The sequence below is a fragment of the Trachypithecus francoisi genome, unplaced genomic scaffold (assembly GCF_009764315.1).
Source record: "Trachypithecus francoisi isolate TF-2019V2 unplaced genomic scaffold, Tfra_2.0 Lachesis_group11, whole genome shotgun sequence".
In the NCBI taxonomy this organism is placed as follows: domain Eukaryota; kingdom Metazoa; phylum Chordata; class Mammalia; order Primates; family Cercopithecidae; genus Trachypithecus; species Trachypithecus francoisi.
In genome coordinates, this window is record NW_022681456.1 from 27874337 (window position 1) to 27887228 (window position 12892).

Consider the following 12892-nt stretch of genomic DNA (forward strand, 5'->3'; position numbering starts at 1 on the left):
GGCAAACATTTCTGGGTATTCACGAAATGAACTCAACAGAGTGCTGCTGAAAATTCTGGAGGAAAGACAGTTTATCAGAGTGCCTGCAAGTCTGCCAAAAGCCTTCTCCAACATCTTGACTCTCAACCGCACATCCTTAGTTGAAAACACACCATTTAAAAAGTCATCTGAAAGGCTCTGGCCAGGAAAGGAAAGTCACTTTCCATGGATCAGCAAAAAAGAATCTACTCCTGACAGCCAAAGCCTCCCCACTACTCCTCTCACCAATGAACAAAAGTACAACCTTGATCTCTAAACCAAAATAAACTGCTTCCATTGTGTGGCTTTCACAAATGATTGAGCAAGATCAGCACCTGAAACCCCTTCAGGGGTCTGTTCTCATGCTGCTAATAAAGATAAAGACATGCCTGAGACTGGGTAATTTATAAAGGAAAGAGGTTTAATTGACTCACAGTTCAGCATGGCTGGGGAGGCCTAAGGAAAGTTACAATCATGGTGGAAGCGGAAGCAAACATGTCCTTCTACACATGGCAGCAGGAAGAAGAATGACAGCCCAGCAAAGGGGGAAAAGCCCCTTATGAAACCATCATATCTCCTGAGAACTCATTCACTATCAACAAGAACAGCAGCATGGGAGTAACTGCCCCCATGATTCAATTACCTCCCACCAGGTCCCTCCCATGACCTGTGGAGATTACGGGAACTACAATTCAAGATGAGATTTGGTGGGGACACAGCCAAACCATATCAGATATGCCCTTGCAAGGGACTGACTCCAAGTCCACGTTTAACATGGCAAATTAAACTCCTTAGGCTGCATCTTGGGAAAAGAATGAACCAGTGTTAAAGAAGGATCTTTCCATCACTGAAACCTTCTCTGAAACAGCCAGTGGTAAAAAAAAAAAAAAAAAAGAAGAATAGTGCTCAACAAATGCACAGAAATGTGCACCATGGAAAGAACTCAGTTGCACTGATACACATATGAAGGAAAAAGGGAGAAAGAACTCAGGAATTCAAACAAGAAAATAAGACAGTGTATTAATAATATTCATTGCAGCATAACAAATTAACCCAAAGTTTAGCAGCTTAAAACAACAAATATTTATTATCTCATACAATTTCTATGGGTCCAGAATTCTGGAGCACCTTAGCTGAGTAGTTCTAGCTCATTCTCTCATGAAGTTGCAGTGAAGATGTTGGCCAAGGATGCCTTTATCTGAAGGCTTGACTGGAACTGGTGGGTCTGCTTCTGGAAGGCTCATGCACATGTTGTTTGTTGTTTTCAGGAGGCCTCAGTTCCTCCTCAATGAGCTACTTGAGTGTCTTCACAACATAGCGACTACTTGCCCCAGAGAAAAAGGTCAAAGAGAGAGCAAGGTGGAGCCACAACGTCTTTTCTGACTTAGCCTCCAGAGTAACTTGCTGTGATTAGAAATCATATTCTACTGTTCGCACAGATCAGCCCCATTCAGTGTTGTCACTGACACAAGAGATGCATTATCAGGAGGCAAGGATCATTGGAACCATCTGCTAGCTATCACAGAGAGCCAAATAGAAAAGAGGTTAGCTTACAAATAGATTTTAATTACTAAATTATGGCATAACTTCAAATGGTAATTCAGCCAGGGAAAGTAATGATTTCTTAGGCTAGTAACATCAAAGAGCACGCATGGTACTTCTAAGAGGGGAAGGGTAACATAAATGATATGCTAGGTGTTAGAATGCAGATTTTATTTCTTACACTACCTTTGTACCTCCTGAAAGGACACATGACGTGGAATAAGGGGGACAGTTCCATGTGCTGCTAATTAGATTACTACAACTGGAATGAAGACTGTTGAGTTAAGGAAAACATGAGATTGGCGAGCTTTGACTTCTTGCCAAGGTCAAGGCAGCCTTGGCTCAGTTTGGGGCATTTCCTATCCAAGGGTGGATCCTGAGAAATGCAGGTGTGGAGTTACCACAGAGCTCAGAGAATCCCTAACTGGAAAGGATAAAAATGCAATTCAGCAGGGACACTAATTGCAATAAGGTCCAGAAATTGCAATAGAGAACTTGGGGGTTTATTCAGAGCTCCTCTCCCGCCACTTCACAAAGGTTCTTAACTACAGTCCTTGCTTCTTCAACGCCACAAGATTGCCAAACAATATACACTCCGTATTTCAGAGACATTCTGCTTGCCTCCTGTCTTAAGCCATTTCAGAAATCTGCAAATATCTTGAGAGGGAAATGCACCTTGTGTGGGATCAGTTCACTGCCTCTCCCTTCTACCTGGGACCTTGGCGCCTCAACCTCTACATTGTGTCTTTCTAGCCCTGCAGGACAGCCAAAAATTCTGCCTCTTATTAGTAGCCCTTCTGTCCAGACCCTTTGCCTCAGTTCTCACCCCATACCCATAATGGGCAAATGCCTCGACGGGGAAAGTGGCTATAGAATGTCAGCTAACCTCTGTGGTTCCCCCTTCTCTAGGATTTTGGCCCCTCAAGTCTTGGCTGCCTCTGAAGTTCTCTCATGCCTTTAAACAGATTTTTTTTTCATATATCTTTACAGGTTTTCTAGTTGTTCTTGGGAGATAAATAGTCTAATTTGAGCTACTTCATTACTCGCAGGAGTATACTTTTACATTTCCAGATATATGAAGTTTTTTATTTCCCATTTTGTTAGTAATTTCTAACTTCATAACATTATGTTGACAGAGATTTCCTTGCAATCTGTTAAGACTTGCTTATGGCCTAGTACAATATTTTTTTTAATGTAAATACCCAATGTGTGCTTGAAAAAAACGCATATTCTCTCATTGCTAAATGCAGAAATCTGTACATACCCATTAGGCCAAGCTTTTTAAAGTGTCTTTTTTCAAATCACTTAATTTACATAAGTTATTGCACACATAAAAGTTTGAATAGCTCATCTTTCATTCTGGTATAAGGGAAAGGATCCAGCAGTCAGAAAACAGTTAGAATTTTTGGTCTAATAATGAATCACTAACAATTGCTTCCATTCCTAAATTAAAGTGTTGCCTTAGGGGAATTTAATGAACAAGGTTGGCAGCCAATTTAAATTTTAAAAAACACTTTTCGAATATATCTTGACACATCCAGCAACATTTTTAATTATTAGAAACCTCCATTTCTGTCTCCACTGGATATTCATAAAACACTTCTAAACCATCTAATTGATTTTGTTTTAAATGTTGAGTCCAAACTTTAGACTTTCAATTACTTTCATGAAGCTTTAACTGCTCCTCTAGGAATGGTAATATAGTGAGCCCCACATTGCTATATTGAAACCATTCTGCTTACTAAAGTCAGAACTGTAACAACAACTTTAAATACAAAAATTGTCTGTGACATTACATTGTCACAACTCACCATGTTTTATCTTCTGCTGCCACTATACAGCTGATCCATTAAGCAATGACAGAGCCTCACCCAGGTTGTGCTTGAGAATGGCCTGCACATGTAAGAATGTATTCACTTGCACAGTTTTAGGCAAGTATATGAGTGCTAGCCTAAATTGTTTGAAATATTACTGGAACACCCCACCTGCATAAGTCAATGAGACTTCCACCAGAATTTTAAATATATGCAGAGCTCTAGTCCAAAGTTGACATAAACCATGCAACATACAACAAAGTACCAACTGGTGGTGGTTTCCATTTGCTACATTTTTGGTATATAATACATTTGAATCTGTGTTGTTTCTATAGTCTTTTTAATCAATTTTATTGAGGTTTAATTAAAATGCAATAAAATATACCCATTTCAAGAATATATTTTGATTACTGTTCTAAATAATTAAAAATTAGGCCAGGTACGGTGGCTCATGCCTATAATCCCAACACTTTGGAAGACCAAGGTGGCTTGCTTGAGCCCAGGAGTTCGAGACCAGCCTAGGCAAAATGTTGAGATCTTGTCTCTACAAACAATTTAAAACTTAGCTAGACATAGTGGTGTGTACCTGCAGTTCCAGCTACTTGGAGGTTGAGGTGGGAGGATCACTTGAGCCTGGGAGGTGGAGGCTGCAGTGAGGTGTGATGGCACCACTGCACTCCAGCCTGGGTGACAGAGCCAGATTGAGTCTCAAAAAAAAAATCAGTTTTAAAAATGATGGTTTAGATTATAATCTTCAGCACTTCTATTGAATCTAATCTTTTTCATCTTAAAAATATCCCCCCTGGGACTGGCATGACCAGGTGTTTTGAAATATTACAAATCTATAATTAAACAGTTTGGTACTGGAGCATGGTATTAGTTTGCTAGCACTCCCCTACTAGAGTACCACAAACTGGGAGAAATGTATTGTCTCACAGCCCTGGAGGCTGGAAGTATGAAAGCAAGGTGTTGGTAGGGTCATGTACCCTGTGAAGCCTTTAGGAAAAGGATCCTTTTTTGCCCCTTCCTAGCTTTTGGTGGCTGGCCAGCAATCTTTGGTGTCCCCAGGTTTATACAAGAATCACCCCAGTCCTCGGCTTCATATGACTGTCTTCCCTCTGTGCATATCTGTCTCTGTGTCCAAATTTCCCCTTTTTATAAGGGCGCCAGCCATATTGGATTAGAGCCCACCTAATGACCTAATTTTAATTTGATTACCTCTGGAAAGACCCTACTTTCAAATAAGGTCAGTTCCTGCAGTATTGGGGGTCAAGACTTTAACATATGTCTTTTGGGAGACATATTTCAACCCATAACAACCACGAACGGCAGATGGGATAAAATCTTACCAGAAATTGACCTGAATACACACAAAAAAATAGAATCTTACAAATGTGGCATTTCAAACCAGTTAAGAAACAATTGATTACTTAATACACGGTGTTTGAACAATCAGCTAGCCATCTGTTGTGTTGGCAATGGACTCTTGTACCAAGACTTGATGCCTTGCACCTTGTATGCTTTCCAGGTCCTGATTCTTGCCCCTAGGGTGGCCTCGCTGTCCTTAGGTGCTACAGAATACTCCTGTGTCCTTCCAGATAAATTTACTTTTTTGAAAGGACTGGATTAAGTTGGGTTTTGTAGCTTGCAACTATTTTAAAGGCTGAGGCTTCTAACTGGACATTCTTTCTCCCAGTGAGAAGTGTATATGTTCTTCATAAAAAAGCTTTCCTCACTGTCAGCCTGCCTCCTTCGCAATTCCATCTGGTTTCTCACCTCTACCTGGAAGTAGGCTATTTGAAGTAAATTGGTTACTTCTGCATCTTCCATCATTCTGGGCCTCCCAGGAGAAGTGATCATTCAAAGCAGAAGCTGTCTTTTGAGGGCCACTAGGAAGTCTGTGAAGCCAGCTAAGATCGCTGCTATTTTAAAAGCCAGACATGAAAGTATTTGGATGAAATCCAGAGTTTCCTGCCTCACTGCAACCTCCTTCCAGAAGAGAATCAAAATGTGAGGAAGAGGGAAAACTGCTCTAATTGAACCCCTAATTCCCAAAACTGCTATTGGACTCCTTGCTACAGAAAGAGGACTCCTTGGAAGTGAGCTTATGAAAATATTTTTCTGAAAACCGATGAGACCAAGGGCAGTGCTAAAACCAAAGTGTATATCAGGCCAGAGGCTCTAGTTCTCTTCCAGGCTTCCTCTCACATTGCTCAGTTTTGCTTTTCAAAGAGTAACAGTAGTTCCCATCTATTATGTATCTTGCACATATACAAAAAGACTCCCATGATTACATTACTTAATTCTTGCAACAGTCCCATAACTTAGTTCTATTATTATTCTCATTTTCCAAATGAGGAAACTGAGTCTCAAGGAGGTTTGTTAAGTTGCCCAATGCCACACATTTAGGAAGTGACGTAGATCAGATTAGAACAGAAGGCTTGGCTGATTCTAGAGTCTGTGCTCTTACCCTCTACTCTGTAAGCCCCAAACCAAAATGTCTACAGACACCAGGCCTCACAGACATGAGTGGTGCAGACCAGGGTAAGCGGTAGGGAGTGGCAGGAGGTAGAAAGGGGTAGTAAAACGGCGAGCTGGAGAGCTTGGGCCCCATCTGCAGAAGGCAGCCTCTTTGCAGCAACAACCAGGCTGCCCTGTGGGAATGTGAGCTCAGCATGGCCAGATTTTTTCATAGGAGAACCTTGAAATCTGGATTTTATATAAAATCCTCCAACTTTTAGGTGTTGACTACTGATTCTATTTAAATATATATTTTTATATTATATATTTATATAATTTATCTTTACATATTATATAAACATATATAATGTTATATATATATAATAAATATATAGTGCAAGCTAAAAAATAGGCATCCACAGCCCACCATTAGATAGGAACTCTTACTTCCCACTCCCCATGTTTCCCATGGTAGGAACTTTAGCTACACTGCCCCCGCTTCTCATCTTTTGCCTCTGATTGGTGAGCGTTGGAGAAAGAACTGGGCATGCTCAGTTTATCTCCTTCCTCCTGGAGAGGCAGCCTGCCCATGGAGGGTGCATGGTCTATGCTTCCCTGGAAGGGAAAGTCTGTCTATTTAGGGATGAGGCACCCACAAACCCACTTCCTTGCAAACAGAAAACCATGTTCTCCAAACTGCCTGGCGCATTACTTTTCTGTGGCTGCTGTAACAAAGTACCACAAAATGGGTGGCTTAAAACAACAGAAATTCATTCTCCCACAGTTCTGGAGCCTAAAAGTCCAAAACTGAGATGCCAGCAGGCTCATGCTCCCTCTGAAGGTGCTGGGGAATATCCTTCTTCACCTCATCCAGCTTCCGGTGACTGGCAATCCCTGACATCCCTAAGCTTGCAGCTGCATCACTCCAGTCTCTGCCTCTGTCTCAACAAGGTGTTCTCTCTGTGTGTCTCTGCGTCTGCCTTCTCTTCTTATAAAAACACTAGTCATTGCATTAGGGCCCACCCTAATCCAGAATGACCTTGTCTTAACTGATTATATCTGCAAAGACCCTATTTCCAAATAAGGTCACATTCTGAGGTTCCAGCAGACATGATCTGGGGGCTATTCAAACCAATAGAATTGTTTTCACTTTCCCTTCTTAAGATGTGCCATTTTAATCTCCACCTGTCTGATTGCCATATCTGTCTCTACACTGGTCCTAACTGGGAGAGTAAGTAACTGGAGAGTAAGAAAGGACCTCTGTTTCTTTATCTCCAAAAACCCCAGCAGCCACATTCGACATGAATGCCACCAATCTGCAACCTCTCAAGTGCACCATAATTAGCTCATTTCTCTCATCTCTCCTTTTATCTCTTCTTCCCTCTCATTTCCTCTTCTCTCTCTTTGTATTATTAAGCACACCTTTGCCAGTTAGATCTCTGCTGCATGCTGCCTTGCTATAGTGGAAAGGCTTTGAAGTTGTACAGACCTGAGTTCAAGATCCACTCTACCACCTACCAGTCCTTATGACCTGACTCTTCGTAGATGTTCAGTAAAGGTGTGGGCTGAACCTGCCAGTGGATGAGAGGCCTTGAGGCAAGTACATTGCTCTCCTGTATCTCAGTTTCCTCTTTTGAAACATGGCAGTGTTAATAAACATCAAAGGATATCTCTGTGCTTAATGAAAAAGACTGTGAAATAAATGGTTCTGTATGAGTGGGATCAGGGAGACAGGAGTGTCATATGGTGAAATTTTGCGGATGTTCGGAGAATTCACAGCAGCTCAGCATAGTAAACAGAGCAGCCCTAGAGGCCTTCCAAGCTGAGCTCCAACATCGGGAGCTACTCCTGCCCATAGCATCTCAGCAGAGCCTGGCTTCCTTCCCTCTCCCTCTGCCTCTCTTCTCTGTCCCACCACTTTTCCATTGCCTAATTGCCCATTCCACAACCCCCACTCCCACACACAGGCCATAGCCTCATGGATTTCCAGCTATAAAGATCTCAGTGCTTGATACAGCGCTTATCTCCTCCAAATTTCATGTTGAAGTGTAATGTCCAATGTTTGAGGTGGGGGCTGGTGGGAGGTCTTTGGGTCATGGGGGCAAATACCTCGTGAACAGCTTGGTGCTATCTCCTCGCAATAGTGAGTGAGCAAGCTCTGGAGAGATCTGGTACTTTAAAAGTGTGTGGCACCTCCCGACCCTCTCTCTTGCTTCTGCTCTCATCATGTGACCTGCTCCCACCTTGTCTTCCGCCATGGTTTTGAGCTTTCTGAGGTCATGCCAGAAGCAGGTACTGGAGCCATCCTGGTAGAGCCTGCAGAACCATCGACCTATTAAACCTCTTTTCTTTATAAATTACCTAGTCTCTGCTACTTCTTTAGAGCAACACAAAGAACAGCCTAATACGGTGCTATTGTGCTGAGTACTTGATACACTCCTGAGAAACAATTTGACTCTTCACCAAAGCCTTTGAAGCTGGAACAGGTGTGTTGCTGTCACATAAAATTCCAGATTGTTTGTTATCATTGTTGTTTTTAGAGACAAGGTCTCACTCTGTTGCCCAGGCTGGAGTGCAGTAGCTAGATCATAGCTCACTGTAGCCTGGAACTCCCAGGCTTAAGCAATCCTCCCACCTCAGCCTCCCGAGTAGCTGGGACCACAGGTGCACACCACAATGCCCAGCAAAGTTTTACATTTTTGTAGAGACAGGGTCTCACTATATTGCCACCAGGCTGGTCTCGAACTCTTGGGCCCACTTGATTCTTCTGCCTCAGTCTCCCAAAGTGCTGGGATTACAGGTGTGAACCACTGCACTTGGCCTCTATGTTATTTTTAAAAGGGATTTGTCTGGCTGGGCACTGGGGCTTGCACCTGTAATCCCAGCACTTTAAGAGGCCAAGGCAGAAGGATGACTTGAGCCCAGGAGTCTGAGACCAGCCTGGGCAACAGGGTGAGACCCTGTCTGCACAAAAATTTAAAAATTAGCTGGGCATGGTGGTGCATGCCTGTGGTCCCAGCAACTCGGGAGGCTGAGGCGGGAGGATTGCTTGAGACTGGAAGTTCGAGGCTCCAGTGATCATGCCACTGCACTCCAGCTGGGCAACAGAATGAGACCCTGTCTCTAAATAAATAAATAAAAGTGATGCTTCTTCACTGAGGCATGAACAAGAAAAAATGGAAATAGCAACCAGCACCAGGGCCTGAAGAGCAAAAAAGAATGGGCAGGAGACCCATGGGGGAGTTCCTGCAGAGGGGTAGCACTTTGCTTCTGGGGCTCCATGAGAGTCCACGTGTGTCGTCTCTGTGATGATTCCATCTTGGCTTCTGCGAGGCCAGGGAAGGCCTCCCGGAAAAGGTAGCAGCTGAGCCTGAGGATGCCTCCACCGTAGCGGGGTGAGCTGAGCATCCCAGGCAAAGAGAGAGGATTGCTAAAGGCTTGGTGACAAGAAATTGCATGGCCTCCAAGCCACTCACAATGACTGAAGCATTGTGGAGGGAAAGGCCAAGTGGTGAGAAGTGGGATTTGGAAAGGGCAGTGGACATGTGTCGTGTTGCGACCATCCCTCTTATACTGGAGAAAGTACCACGTATCAGTCCCTCCCTCCTCCCCAGGGGAGGGGGCCAGAACTCCACCTGGCAGCCACCCTTGCAGCTGGAGTCAGCCATGTGACATAGACTCCATCAATTAGATGCATGTATTCCAAGCACACAAAGTGAGGATGGGGTGCTGGAAGGAGTGGGGCATTGGTGCAGATGGCAGAGCCTCGCGTGTTCAATCCCGGAATCGTGAGTGGGAAAAGCAGGGTCTGTGCTGAGCACAGCAGCAGCAACAGCAACAGTGGGATCTTCACTGGGGCACCGCTGTGGGATGGGTTGGGTCTTGCTTCTGGCTGAAATAGCCTCAGAGCCTGACACTCTCTGCCTTCCTTCTCCCTCACCCCTGAGATTCTTGTACTTTCTAATATCCTTTCATACATGCATTTTCTGTGAAAATTAGTTAAAGTGGATTCTGCTATTTCAACAAGAGCCCTGTTACAGTCATCAGTATCAGGAGTGGTCTGAAGCAGCCAAACGCTCAAGGAAATGAAAATCAAGGATGAATTTTCTGGCATGGTTGGATCTGAAGTCAAGAGAATACAGCTAAAAATAGAGAATCAGGCTCTGACCATGCATGTTCTTATGTGCGTAAATCCAACCTCTGCACTATCACTGTGCTCTCTGGAAACATAATGTCCCTGGAAGGTAAAGCTTTGGGGAACCCCATAGCCATCGTTCTCAACAGTGTGAAGAGCATGCAGAATTCAAGGACCATGGGTGGGAGTGGTCAGTGGACAATGGTCTCCACTTCTTCATGCCTCTCCAAAAGGAGTATGCATGCTTGTCACAAAGGGATCACGCATGCATCCTGAGCCTACAACTTCCCAGTGCTTCCCAGTAGGGTAAGTGGCTTCATCACCTTTATCCCATTAATGGTCTGACTCAAAGAAAACATTTAAAAACAGAAGGTGGGCCGGGCACAGTGGCTCATGCCTATAACCACAGCACTTTAGGAAGCTGCGGCAGGCAGATCACGAGGTCAGGAGTTCAAGACCAGCCTGACCAACATGGTGAAACCCTGTCTCTACTAAACATACAAAAAAATTAGCTGGGCGTGGTGGTACGCACCTGTAATCCCAGCTGCTCAGGAGGCTGAGGCAGGAGACTTGCTTGAACCCTGGAGGCAGAGGTTGCAGTGAACCAAGATGGCACCACTGCACCCCAGCCTGAGCAATAGAGAGAGACTCTGTCTCAAAAAAAGAAAAAAAAAAAAAAGCAGAAGGTGTAGACAACCTTTTGAGTTTTGCTGTAAAGGGAAACAGAGAACAGAGCCCTGCCTGGAGGGGTCATTCTCATGGCCTCGGTCTTGAGAATCACCAAGAAAGATGTAACTTCACCTGGAGGAAGACGGTGAAGACTCTTCTTCTCAGCTCCTGATATTCCTTCCATATGGAAGGAGCTCCACCCTTTCTCCACCCCTCTCATTCACTTTTTTGCTGGGGAAGAAGAAAGATCTCTGGTTGGAAATTTTGGCAGCAGTTAGTGGTGTGCTGGTAAATGTTCAGCAACTGGTTCTCTGGGCCCAAAGCTTTAATTTGCAGCATTTGATAACTTCTGTAGTGTAAAGGTACACATTTCTGTAGTGTAAAGATACCATCAGCAGGGCTGATGCCAAGCTACCAAAAAGGACTCACCGAACCTGGAGCTGAGAAGAGATATGCACAAGCTGGTGCTAACCAACTCTGCTGAGAGCAGGCACTGCACCAGGGTAGCCCAGCCCCTTTTCCTCCCTTTCTCCTTGGGAGCTGACTGCCTGCAGAAAATACACATTCTCCTCTCCACGCCCTATCACCACACACACACACTGAGGGTCTTCTGGGGATCGTCCTGTGTGTGCAGAGGCCCAGGGTGGCCCCACACTGCTGGTGGCTGGGTGTTTCTAACTCTGGGGCTCGGTAGTAGGAAATCTGCTTACCCACAGAAAAAAAAAAGGCACAGTCTCCAAAAATCAGGTTTATCAGCAACAAAGGTGACATCTTGCTCTTCCATTTGCCTTATTCTTTTGTCCTATTTCTCAACTCATTCGGAACTTGGCAAGGAAGAGTAATATTTTCTTAGGCCTCTTCACATTCCAACAGAAGGAGGAGGAAGGAAAGTATTCCTATAGGTACAAGGGCATTAAAATCACTTTGTCTCCAAATTAAATTCTCTAGCAGTAAACAGGCATACACAGAAAATCCCAAACCGTTGCCTAGAAGGTTAACCTTGTTATTGTACAATAATCTCTATAATTTTAATTTCTCTGTGGCTTTCAAGATTAAATGAGATGCTATATAGGAAGGATCTAACACAGGCCTGGCTTAAATAGTAAGCGCTCTATAAATGTTTGCTGAATTTTCCTCTAAATCTTGCATGATGAATTTTCCTCTAAGTCAACATCTTGCACTGTTCTTTTTCAAGCTGTGGAGGAGAAATTAAGCAACTTGTTTTCTTTGTTTCAAGTTGACATTTCATGTTGTAGCCTTCACTGAATGAGTTACCATTTCTCGGGTCTTTGGGCATTGCTCTCAAAACCAATAAATAACTCAGTTAGGCTGCGTGTGGTGACTCACGCCTATAATCCCAGCACTTAGGGAGGCTGAGACAGGAGGATCACTTGAGCCCAGGACTTTGAGACCAGCCTGGGCAACATAGTGAGAATTTGTCTCTACAAAAGAATAAAAATAGCCAGGTGTGGTCACATATGCCCGTAGTCCCAGCTACTTGGGAGCCTGAGACAGGAGGATTACTTGAACCCAGCTTGAATACTGCAGTGAGCTATGATCATGCCACTGCATTCCAGCCTGGAATGAGTGAGTCCATGTCAGAAAGAAAGAAAAAGAAAAAAGGAAATAAAAGAAAAGAAAAAAAGAGAAGAGAAGAAGAAGGAAGGAAGGAAGGAAGGAAGGAAGGAAGGAGGAAGGAAGGAAGGAGGGAGGGAGGGAAAGGGAGAAAGAAGAGAGAGAGAAAGAAAGAAAGAAGAGAGAGAGAAAGAAAGAAAGGAAAGAAAGAGAAGGAAGGAAGGAAGGAAGGAAAAAAGAAAGAAGAGAAAGAGAAGGAAGGAAGGAAGGAAGGAAAGAAGGAAGGAAGGAAGGAAGGAAGGGGAAGGAAAGGAAGACAGAGAAAGAAAGAAAAAGAGAGAGAGAGGGAGGGAGGGAGGGAGGAGGGAGGGAGGAGGAAGGAAGAAAGGAAGGAAGGAAGGAAAGAAAAAGAAAGAAAGAGAGAGAAAGAAGAGAAAGTGAGAAGGAAGGAAGGGGAAGGAAACGAAGGAAAGGAAGACAGAGAGAAAGAAAGAAAAATAAAGAGAGAGGGAGGAAGGGAGGGAGGAAGGAAGGAAAGAAGGAAGGAAGGAAGGAAATAAATCAAGGCTGGGGCTTCTAATGTCATCAGTAAGTTAAATGAGCATGGATGAGATTCCATTCTATGCTCAGCAGAAAGGTAAATGGCAATGAATTACATGACAACCTCCACTGTGCCCTG